Source organism: Alligator sinensis, unplaced genomic scaffold (genome assembly GCF_000455745.1).
Source record: "Alligator sinensis unplaced genomic scaffold, ASM45574v1 scaffold692_1, whole genome shotgun sequence".
NCBI lineage: Eukaryota > Metazoa > Chordata > Crocodylia > Alligatoridae > Alligator > Alligator sinensis.
The window spans coordinates 1,430,812-1,443,366 of NW_005842238.1; positions in this window are offsets into that span (position 1 = coordinate 1,430,812).

Here is a 12,555-nt window from a genome sequence, read left to right on the forward strand (position 1 = left end):
GCAGCTTGCCCACTCCCCCAGGAGGGCTGTGGGGGCTGTGGGCCCCTGATCTGCCTGCCAGATGACAAACTGGTGCTGGGCGCAGCCTGTACCCAGCGCCAGGAAGATCACTGCTGCTGCTGACCCCAGGCGGCAGCACATGGCTCCTGTCATCCCATTCGCAGATTGGGGGCATGCACCCCCGGGAGGTCTCCGGTACAGCCCCCGCAGCCCTCCTGGCATATATTCACCCTCACCCTGGTCATCCTGCATCATGTTAGACAAGGTGGTCCCTTTGGGCTGGTGAAAAACCGATACAAAGTAATCATTAAGCAGATTGTGTTTTTCCTGGGTATCGGTAGTCAGGTGTCCCAGCTGGTTTAGCAGGGGTCCAATGTTGCCCATGTTTTTCTTTTGACTCCCCACATATTTGAAGAAGGACTGTTTATTGTCCCTGATTTGTATAGCCAGTTGGAGTTCAGTGGCAGCCTTGGCTTTTCTAGTTTGCTCCCTGCAGGTGCAGACCAGTGAAGAATATTCCTCCTTAGTGGTGTTTCCTGTCTTCCTTAAGCCTCTCTTTTTAGACATACGAGGTCCATGCGTTCCCTGTTGAGCCAAGGGGGTTGTTGAGTCCTTTTACCACCTTTCCTATGAATTGGGATGGACTCCCCTTGTGCTTCTAGGATCGCTTCCTTAAGGAGCAACCACTCATCATGAACTCCCCTCCCTGTGAGATCATAGCCTCTCAGGGTCTCAAGAACAAGCCTCCTGAGCTTATGAAAGTCAGCTTTCCTAAAGCCAGGGACTACTGCATTGCTGACTGACTTGCCAGCTTTGTGATGCACAGTGAAAGTGATCAACTCGTGGTCACTGTCAGCCAACTTCCCTTCGATTCTTAGGTCACTGATTAGATCATCCCCTTATTACCAGGCCTACATTCCCCTTCCCCTCCCCCCGCCCCACCCATGGACTACCTCAATTTGCATTTTCACTGATTGACTTTCTCCCATGCATATTGGCCTCTGATTTCTTTTCTATTGCATCCAGGAAGAGCACAGATCGACTGCAGATGTTTCCTCAGCCTGACAAAGGGTGTTTGTACCTGAAAGCTTGCAAAGAAGAATTTTTCCAACTATTTTGTTGGTCTAATAAAAGATATCAGATTTACCCAAAAAACTTTGTCCTCCTACAAACTAGAGAACTTCACTGAAACGTTGGTTCAGTTTGCTCTTAACCCTGGATTTTGCATCTTGAAAAGATTCACTGCTGCTCTCTGCTGGAGATCCAGGCAAAGCTGCCACTGGATTTTGGAATGCATCCCCTCACATTTTTTTGCTACTTGGACACAGCTAAAAGCATGATTTTCTTGCCACAGATGAAAATGAGCGACTAAAGGATATCACTTTCAAGGGCCTAGTGTGAGGCTCTTCCAAAATGAAGCTTCTTTTCCCTCCTGGCTTCATTATGCCTCCCAGTTTAGCTCGAAAGAACTGTTATTTGTGAAGCCGGCAGCATCTAGCATATAAGCATTTTCCTGATGAAATGAAGGACCGGGCATAACTAATTAGAACCTCCATAAAATAACATCTATTTCCACAGATGGGAAGCTGCTTCCCCTTTTTATTGCTGCTTCAGTTAATTAGTTATCTCAGAGGTTGCATTTACATTACTGGCATTGTGAAATACCCTTTTGTTAACTACTTTTCATATACTTTTATGAAGTCGGCCACTGAAACGTGCTCATTTATCTTTACGGTGACAGGCTTAGAGGCTTGCTGAGAGCTGGATGCCAGATGCCAGGATTATAAAATAATGTTTGGCTTGTCTAGAGCTTGGAAGGAAGACAGAAGGTGAACGGATGCAATAGGATAGTCCCAAGCTACAGTACTTGGGGACTCAATCTTGACAACTTCTGCAGAGATTTCCAATCTGTTTGCTTCATGCTGGGCGAAAAATATCTGTTCCTTTATCAGTTTCCCACATAAGCACCTCTGCTCTGTCTGTGCTACAGCGTAAGAAAGGAATGGCCACCCAGAACTCCTCAAAACCCTACTCTGCAGTGCTTCAGGAAACCTGTCAGTTAAAGAAAGCCAGGGTAGCAAGCAGAGGAGAGGGGCTGTTATTTACTTGACTTGTGCATTTCAACAATGTTAAATGTGAGCTTCCAGTATGTTAATGAAGTCATCCTGCAGCAGGGGACTCAAACTGAACTTGTAGCTAGGGGCTTTGTTTTGCCTTCCCTGACTGATATATTTTCCCACTGGTTACAGTATATAAAGATGGCATGCTTGAGTTGCACCATTCTGCGTATGTCTACACGCGCGCCAGACTGTGTGGTTGTTACCAGTGTTCCTGCACAGTCCCATCACCGCACGGTTATTTTTAACTGCTACTGCACAGTAGCATTACCATCATGGTTTGTGCCTGGTGATGCTACATCGCTGTAGCAACAATATACAGCAATGTAGCATCTCGTGTAGACACACCCTATTTCTCCATCCTATGTCTTAGAATAGGCGGGGAACATCTATGTGGGTCTATGCAGTGTCTGGCTCTCTTCTCCCCACATTACTTTTCTTACAAATATTTTTGTCTTGAATGCCCCAATAAGATGTCCTTTTTCAGGGGGAAATTTTCATGGAATTTCTTGATTCCAGTTATGGAGAACAGGTGGGAAAAATCAGAAATGACGACCAAGGACAACAGCTTTTTGGTTGAATATTCGCAAGCCATCTGCAAAACACTTCTTAGCAGTGAGGAGGCTGAGAAATTGGAAGTTATTTAAGATTTCTACAGGTAAGCAAGCATTTCACCTTTGACTGGGAGGGGAGTTTTGTCACTGACATCCATGAGGTCAGGATTTCACCAAATCTTTAATGAGCAAAGAGGATGCCACAACATGCAGGAAAAGAGGAGGAATAATAGTATGAAGAGCAGCCAGTTGCATTTTTCTGGGGCTGTCAGTTGACTTTAGGAAGAATCTAAGCTTTACCTTAAGATTTGAAATCATTTCTAATTTCCCTCAAGTATTTTCCCTTTTCCTTTTTCTCCTTGGATTTGTTGCAGTAGGCTCAGATTCTTATGTATCTCTTTAGTTCTGAGCACATGCACTTATAAATGTGCTAGCTATAATAGTCTTCAGTAGCACAGATTCTGTTGTGTACAGAGTCATAGCCATTTCCTCCTACTGCCAATCATTGATCCCTTGATCCCTCACTCTTAATGACTGCTGAAGCACTTAGTTTTGATATAGTCTTGGAAGGACATGAGTTTTATTTATTTCTGAAATAGCCAATAGCACTCACAGGAATAACTGGTTTATGTTTCCACCCAGGAATTATATGAATTCTCCAAGCTGTTGTTCCCAAACCAATGCTTTCCATGTAGCAGCATGAGGTTTTTACTAGGTTTTTACTGCCCAGCATTTAGACTCAACAAGGCCATGGGGGTCATCAAGAATAATTGATCATTTTCATTATTGCATGGCAATATTTACAAAATCAATGTTCCATTTGAATTCTGAGACAGAGATTGTTTGGGTTTTTTAAAAAACTATTGTAGGGCACATGTCTCCTGTAAGCAAGTACATAAAACATTGGAAGAAGAGAAAATAGCCGTCTGGTGCAACATACTTCCCTATTTTTTATTTATTTGAATTTCGTTCCAGCTTTCTTTTTCTTGCGACTTCTCAAACTCCTTCTTCCTGAACTAATTTGAGATATCTTGTTTGAACACCATACATCAATTGCTTTCCTTGGTAGTTTAATTCTGTATTTGTTTATATAAGCTTCATTATATAAGGCATTATTATTAATCATGTTTGTTTTGGTAGGGCATGACTGAGACTCTAGTGCATACTCTACAAACAGGGGAGCAGGTATTAATTTGCCCTGCTTCCCACATACAACAAATTAGGTTTTGTCGATGTAAAGCAGTTTGTGAGGTCCGGGCCTTATTCACTATTGCCAGTGCTTATGACATTTTTTGTTTTTAAATTATGAGTCTGGTGATTGTTTCGGTGTGTTTCTCAAAGCATAGCCTATGGAATTGAGAGACTGCAGGAGAAATTTCTCTCTGTTTGCAGAGGGGGTTTTTTGTTTTATTTTATTTTTTGTTGTCTGTCCTTAAGTAAGTTTCTAGTCCTTGGGGTTATGGAGAAAAAATTGAAACCATTAGCAAGTTAGTGCACCTTAAAAGTTCAGAAATCAGAAGACCACAAATAAGACTGTAACATTCATTATTTTGAGAACATAAGATTAAAAAAAATAATAATCTTTGAATGCTTGAGGTTTAGCAACACTGCTTATTTCCCAAATTATTTTTGTGACAATGTCTTGGTCTGCAGTGAATTATCATTATTAAATATATGATTAAAGTGAGACATACTGCTATATGTTGAAATTTTAGCCCCTCAGAAACCAAAGAAGCTGACTGAGGTTTTATCCATTGGTCTTGATCTTCACACTTGTTCCTTTTTATACTTTTTAATCAACAAGACTTTTAATTGGATGTAACTATAACATATTTACCTCTTAAGTTTCTTTACCTTGCTTGAGGGCTATAAAGTTTGTGGCTTTCCTATGAATAAGTATAAGGTCAGAGTTCTAACTACATTTTTGTTGCCTGATTGAAGACCCAGTTTGGAGCTCCTTGAAGTCACATGGGGTTTTCCCTTGATGTCATTGAAGTCTGAGCTTGTTCCTGAGTGTGTTTAACTTTTATGTGATAATTGGGTCTGCTGTGTGACTGCATGCAATTGTAAATTAAAACATTTTGCCTTTTACAAATATCTAGCCATATTTTAGATGTCCTCTTCTTACAGCGAATCCTGCCCATTCAGTCTTCTGGATGAAATGAAATGGGACAGAGGAGGGAATGTAGTTAAACAAAATTTAAATGGTGATTGAAATGTTTTCTTGTGTTCAACCAATTCTGTCGATTAACACACAGTTGACTCAAATGCCTGAAGATAATCACTTGGGAGAAATGCTGGATTGAGTTGACTGATTGGGCCAGCTTCCACAGTTGCTACCTTCTGACTTTAAATGAGACAAACAATGAAAATACTCCATTTACTGTAGACTGATAGAGAATTTGTGCGGATGCTAGTATTTCCCATCCTGGCAGCATACTCAGTCTAGTTGAGTAATTTTACCAGTATTTGGGGGAGAGGAAGTTTTCCTGGCCAAAAAGAAAAGAAGAAAGAGCAAAGAAAAATCTCATCATGGTTCTAAAATAAAACTCAGAAATTACAGAACGCAGCACAATTGTTTGGGGGAGAATAAAGCCCAAATATGCAAATCTTTTGATTTTCTGCACCAGTGAGTTTCTATTGGCCCTGTGGTTGATGCTTGATAAAAGTATACATTGGAATGCAACTATTATACATTCAAAATGTCACATTCGTAGACATTACTTTGAAAGACAAAGGGTAATTTATTGAGAAAAGGGTGTCATTTAGGTGGAAGGAATTGGAGAGAGAGAGAGACAGTTTCTGCAAAACTGCCAAAAGAAGAGACTTTACTGGATCATCTGATAGTCAGTAAACAGCTTAAAATTTCCGAGGCTGCCCTTGAGGGATAAGAAAGCAGAAGCAAAGGACAAAAAAGGAGATAGAGAAGTTTTCCCTAAATGCAGGGACAATAGAGAACTGAAAAAGTATGGTAAAAAAATGTGTCTTTCTACTCAATGATGATAACCAAGAAAAGATAAAAACGTAATTTGTAAAAAGCTGTTAAATTGCCACCAAAATTGTAAGTGAGATGGAGAAATTACAGGGGAAAAAAATCTTACCTGTCTTTCTCATAACAACCCTTGAAAATGTGACTAGACAATGAACAGAGCAGAAGAGAAATTTATCTGAGACAGTAAAAACAAGGAGTAAGAGAATCTGATGTTGTTTGTATAACAGGTGCCGATCAAGTCAGAAAGCTTTACCCAGGATTCTTCACATCCTGCAGAATAAAAATGTTTGTGAACATTTTATCTCCAAAAAATGTAAATCTGCAAATCCATATCTTTTTTTTTTGTTTGTTTGATTCTGAATAATATATACATAGCAGTCTGTGGAAAAAGTGGCATTTCCATATAAATAGACTAACCTGTGCCATGCTTGGAAGTGGGCAAGGGGCTTGAGCATCAGGCAGTTCAATTGTTATTCATTGTCAGCCCTTTCAGAGGCAACTTTCTGCAACTTTTAAGGCAGGCAGAGTATTGAGCGACAAACTTCAGAGCAAGTAGAGTATGCAAGCTAGAGAAAGAATACCTTTTTAATAATTTCTACCAGAGACAGTTTAAAGCTGTAGTATCTCCTAATGCAGGGAAAACTGTAGTCAACAGCTTTGACTGCATGTGAAGCAAGCTGCGCTACTTGAAAATACCATATGTAAGTCTTTAAATGACCACAGTACCCTGGTTACATCTCACGTCAGTCAGTAACACATGCAAGTGATAGGAGAAGCAAAAGAAAGATCAGCAGGAGACCCAGGCAGTGCAAGTGATGCTAAAGGAAAAACTGAGGCACGAAAAGGTGTTCAGAAAGAGAGACTGGATGCAGTACTAGCAGCTGTATAATAAAGGCTTTGCCCTCACTGACATAAAGGTGCACTTGTTTTTTAACAGAGAAAGCAGACTTGCCCCAGGTATCTTGCTGTACACTTCTAAGTAGAGCCAAGGCACCTGCAGTGTTTGCCTTGGGATAGCTAGGCAAGATCAGCATCATACCCCCTGCCAATGGTTGACCTTGCCTGGTTCACCTACCTCACAGTAAAGTGCCTTGACTCTCCTATGTGTCTACTGTGAAACAGTTAATGCATGTTATATTTATCTCACAGCTACAACGCACCTTTTTTTTTAATAAATATATAACAAAAAGACATGTCTAGGCAGCACAATGCAATGCCATGCAGAGAGAGCAGAGCTAGCTCAGTTACTGGGAGCAGTAGAGCCAAATCAGTGTGGTGCTTTCCCTAGGCCAGCATACTCTACTTCCATGGGACTAATTAGCCCAGCCAGAGTACAGTGCTAATCTGGCTGTGCTGATTCTGATACCCAAGGCAGTAGGGAATAAAGACAAAACTCCTAATAGTGAAAGTCCTGTGCTGAGCAAAAACCTTAGGGAAGGCACTCACTAGGTCCAACCCCCAGGATGCTGCACCTGCTTTCTAACCCACTTTTCTGGCTTTGCTTTCAAGTTTGAGTTTCTCACTGGCAAGGTCCTGAACAACTTGAGCCATGCCTCCTTCCTTGACTCCTATGCCATCCTGGTTTGTATATATATCTATATCTCCTGATTTATGTTTTGTATTCCACTTCTGTCTTCATACCTTTTTCCATGCTGTCCCTTCTGTCCAAAGGGAGCTGCTCTCAAGCCCCACCTTAATATCCAAACTGCTTACTGCTCTACTGCTAGTGTCAACTGTATTCTCTTTGAATTAGGTTGGAAGTCTCTTGTCTTGTGAATATGCTTGTACAGGTTGTGTAAACTGATGTTACTCAATAAGTTATGTATTTACAATTTGATTTTACAATATCTACAGTGTGCCTATCATTACTAAACAGCTCAAGTGACGCATTGCTAAGCACCCCACCTGCTTTCAGACTGTTTGGGCCCCAACCATCTCCTTCAGCAAAGACTTAGTATCGTCATATCCCATTTCTTGGACAGTCTCTTCAGTGATGGGGTTGCAGATGTGAAACAGAATAAAGAGGACTTTTAATGTTGCATGATGGCAACTGTATTGTTACAGTACTTGGATATTTAGTCTAGATTACTGCAATATGTTTGGGGTTATGCATGAAGGCCATCCAGAAATTGCAGCTGGTTCAGGTGGCTAGTTGCCCATTTGCTCAGTGAAGCATGTAGTGCAGCACATTTTTTCATTGCTTCCCATTTGTTTATAAATACAGTGCTATGAGACTTGGCTCCCTGGAAGAATGCCTCTCTCCTCTTGCAATAGCTAAGAGGCTTGAGCTGATATGATTTGAATGTGGGGAGATCTGGCAGGGAGCTTTCTTATTAAGGGGCCCCAAATCTTGAACTCATTTCTCCTTTGATTTAGCAGGTTCCAACTTATTAGCAACTGTAATATGTCCTAATAGTCATCCCTAGAGCCAGCCTTTTGGGAAGAGAATGGATGGAGTACAACTAAGGGGAATCCCTCTTCTATATAAATACCTGGGAAAGTAGAAGTTCATGATTCAGACGTAAGCAGACAAGGTTCCTTGGGTGAATCTGATATCTTTTATTAGACCAACCCAAATAGTTGGAGAATAGTTATTAAGCAAGCTTTCGGGTTCAAAAACCCTTCGTCAGGCTAAGGAAGCTTCAGCAGTTGGTGTGTGCTCTTCCCAGATGGAATGAAAAGTAAAGAAGCCAGGGGCTGGGCTGGGCTGGGCTGGGGAGTCAGTTGTCAGGCAGATTATAATGTGTCATAAATCCAATGTCTATATTTAGTCCATGATTTTTAGTATCCAGGAGGTTGATGAAGTGGAGTTCATAGGCTCGTCTCTGGGAAGTGTTGTGTAAGTTTCCTTTGAGGATCAGGACTGAGAGATTGGAGAGAGAGTGGTTTTCTTGTGAGAAATGTGCCCTCACCAGTAATTGGGTGTTTCTGTCTTTGATAGATTTCCAGTGTGCATTCATTCTGGTGTGCAGTTGTTGTTTGGTCTCTCCTACATATTTTCCATCAGGGCATTTGGTGCATTGGATGAGGTATATTACATTTCTGGAGGTGCAGCTGTAAGATCCAGGAATGCTGATGGCTCTGTTGTGGGGTGTAGTAATAGTGGGGGTGGTGGAGATGTGTTGGCAGGTTTTGCATTTCTTGTCATGGCACAGTCTGGATCCATTCGATGTGTTCTGGGCTTGAGGAAGTTTGCTTCTGGTGATGAGGTTAGCGAGGTTTGGTGCTTGTCTGAAGGCTAGGATGTGTGGCTCTGGGAAGATCTTTTTAAGAATAGGGTCTCTTTCTAGTATGGGTTGCAATTGTTTGAGGATTGGAGGAGTGTCCTTGCTGGGTGAAAGCCTTTTTAAGATTGGTGAGGTGGCGATCCCGGGTGTTCTCTTCAGTACAGATGCGGTGGTATCTGAGGGCTTGGCTGTATATCACAGCTTTTTTGGTGTGTTTCGGGTGATTGCTGGTTCTGTGCAGATATGTATGTTGGTCTGTGGGTTTCCTGTATAACGTGGTCTGTATTTTATCATTCTGGATACTGATCATCATGTCGAAAAAGGAGATGCTGGTGCTGGAGTATTCTAGAGAAAGTTGGATGGAGGGATGGTGATTGTTGAATTTCTGATGGAACTCAGAGATTGTAGGTTTTCAGTCCAAATGATGAAGATGTCATCAATGTATCTTGAGTATAGCAAGGGTTTGATGGTGCAGTTCTTGAGGAAGTCTTCTTCCAGGTGGCTCATAAAAAGGTTGGCATACTGTGGGGCCATTTTAGTGCCCATAGCTGTTCCCATCATCTGGAGGAAGTGTTGATTATTAAAAGTGAAATTGTTGTGTGTGAGGATGAAGTGTATAAGCTCAGTGATATCTTTGGGTCTGTATTCTGGGTTGTAATCTTGTTTCTGTAGATATGTAAGGCAGGCATGGATTCCATCCTGGTGTGGGATGTCGGTGTATAGGCTGGTGACGTCCATGGTGGCTAGGAGTGTGTTGCTGGGAAGGTGGTCTATGTTTTTAAGTTTCTGTAGAAAGTCTGATGCAGATGTATACATTGTACCACAAAATACATATTCAGAGCACTGGATGGGTAGACTTCCTGTTGAAGTCAAAATAAATCCTTTGGTCAATGGTACATTAGCAGTGTTAATTAAAAAAATTAAAATAACAAGTAATAATAGATGTTTAAGTGCTATTTGAAATGCACATAACATACTCCCTCAGCTACTAGAGAAAACATTGCCAGAGCTAGATGTTGAACTCTGGAATATTTCCTTGCTTCACTGTTCAGATTTATGAAATATGAGATTTGTTCTAATGCAAACAAATCACTAAGACCAATCAAGCTTCAATTTCTCAAGGACAGGGATCATTGTATTTATGTAAAATCAAATTTTTAGACATTAAGGCTGCTCTAAAAATCCATTTTTTTTGCATGACGCTGGTTGATCAGGCATTTCTGTCAAATCCCCAGAATAAAAGTCTTCTGGTAAATGAGATGTTGCAATTTGTATTAAGAAAATCATGGAAATGAGCTATTTCATAGAGATTTTTAGTATGGGACATGCTTCATATACACATGCACGCATATCAAGAAACAAATTCTGACTGCATTATCAGGGTTTACCAAATTCTGACAATCCATGCTGTTGGCTAATATATTGCAAGGTAAAGGATATTCCTCTTGGATGAGTGAGTCTGTTTTTAAGCTCTATGTAATTAAATAGGTAGGGAAAAATATTTCCGATACTTCTGTTCCATATTTTATATAAAGTAGATCAAGTTTTAGAAAACCCTCTCACCCTCTTACTAATGCAGAATAGTAAGCTTTTTTTTCTTGAAAATATGGGAGTTTAAGCTGTCAATTTTGGCAGCATTCAACCTTTCTTTAAAGAAACAAAAACAAAGAAAAAGCGGGGAAAAACTTTCTGGATGTAAATGTACTCTTCCATCAGCAAACCAAGCATACTCAGTGCTGGTTCTTAAAGAACCCTGCAGACTGACAGCTCAAATGTGTAGCCTGCTGTTACAGCTCTGCAAACAGCAACCCAATGAAATTAACAAGTCTCCCACTTTTCAGAACCATTTAGGAAGCGGCAAAGCTTGTAAGTCAGTTTCATACTGCTTCTAGTTCTTAGCCTTAGATTTGACTCATAGGTCTGCTACTGGCAAGGACATTTTAATTTATATTTGTGCCAGTGTAGAACCAAATATATTAGAGCAAGTGAGAATTGGGAATACAACAATCAAAGAAAATGAAAAATGAAAAACCAGAAATGCGGCACAGTCATCTACAACCAAACAAGCAGAATGCAAAGAAATGCCTTTAGATGCTCACAGTTGAATTTAAATGCCATTGGGAAAATAAATCCACACCTGGAAAAGTAGGACAACTGCTGTTCCTTTCCAGACCTCTAGGCTTCAGGCCTGAATAGCCTGTAAACAGTCCCTTGCTTGCTGTGCGTTAGAAAAGGTCAGGTCCCAGAAATACTGTTACAGGAAGAGGCAGCAATTTTGGGATGCAGTCTGGGTGATGGGGGAAGAATATGGAAGTTTGTTTTTGTATTTATCTACTTCTGTTTTATAGATTTAGATCTCTATCAAGGAAAGTTTGGTAAATGATTTAAAGCTGTACTAGGGAAGATCACTGCATCTTGGCCTTTGGCAAAATAGTTATGTATCCTAGCTACTGAATCTTTTTTTTTTTCCTGACAGAACATTTAAGTGAAAAGACAATAAATGGGAGTGCTGTATTTTTTCAATATTTGAGGCTGGGTTTGGAAAATGAATAATGTACTTATTAATAAAATCCTTTAAGAGGTTTTCTTTTTTCTTAAGAGAACGTAAAATGTTTTGGAGCATTTTTGATTAGATACAACTTTCTTGGTGGAAACCATATACTTCAGATACCCAGGTCTTCCTGCTGGTATTGCTCGTATTGTAGAGCAGAAAAGATACAGCAGGGCATTCATTTTGAATTTTTGTTTGCCGACATTTATACCCTGTTTGCCATGATCTGAGTGATGTTTGAAATGTTTTACTGGAAATGTAGTGAGGGCACCGAGCTGTTTATCAAGGCATTGTCTAGTGCAGCGGTTCCCAAAGTCTGACAGATTGCACACCACCAATTTAAAATGATACAACCTTAAATACCACCCGCAAATTTTTGTCATATACAGTAATTATAATAGATCTGTTAACCCGTACCACTGACAGGTTGCCTGCGTACCACTGGTGGTACCTGTACCCAAAGCAAACCCTAGTGGGTTTTGGGGTCCAGGGCAAATCAGCCTGTGCGGGGCCCCCTTAACACCAGGCAGGGCCTGTGGGACCCCCCTCAAAAGCAGGGCATGGTCTGGGGTCTCCCCTGCACCCAAGGAGGGGGAGTCTCCGTGCTTCTCCCGCGAAACAGGGGGAGCCACCAGCACCAGGCCCTGCGGCCGCTCCGCCCAGCTCCACGGGCCCAGGGCAGTCGCCCCGATTCGCCGTGCCCTGGGGACGGCCCTGCCCGTACCACAGATGAGGAACCGCTGGCGTAGCGGTCAAAGCAGAGCTTGGGAGGCAAGAGACTCCAGTAATAATCTTGCTCTGCTGGCAATTGTAGCCGGGCCTTACGCTAGTAAAATCAAGAGGCTTCCTGTCTTCAGTGGGAGCAAGATCAGGCCTGGTGTCACTTCCAGCAAGCGGCTCCACCTGCCTGGGCCTCAGCTTTCCCGTCTGTAAAATGGGAGCCGGCGGGCGCAGAAGCAACCCGACAAACACCGCTCTGCACCGGTCCCTCCGCCTTTCCCCCCGTCCTGGGGAGATGAACAGATCATCGCCCCAAGGGCCCAAGTCAATCTCTCTCAAACGCGGCGGCTTGGACGTGTCCCGCGGGCCCGCTGCTGGGGCCAGCAACCTCCCC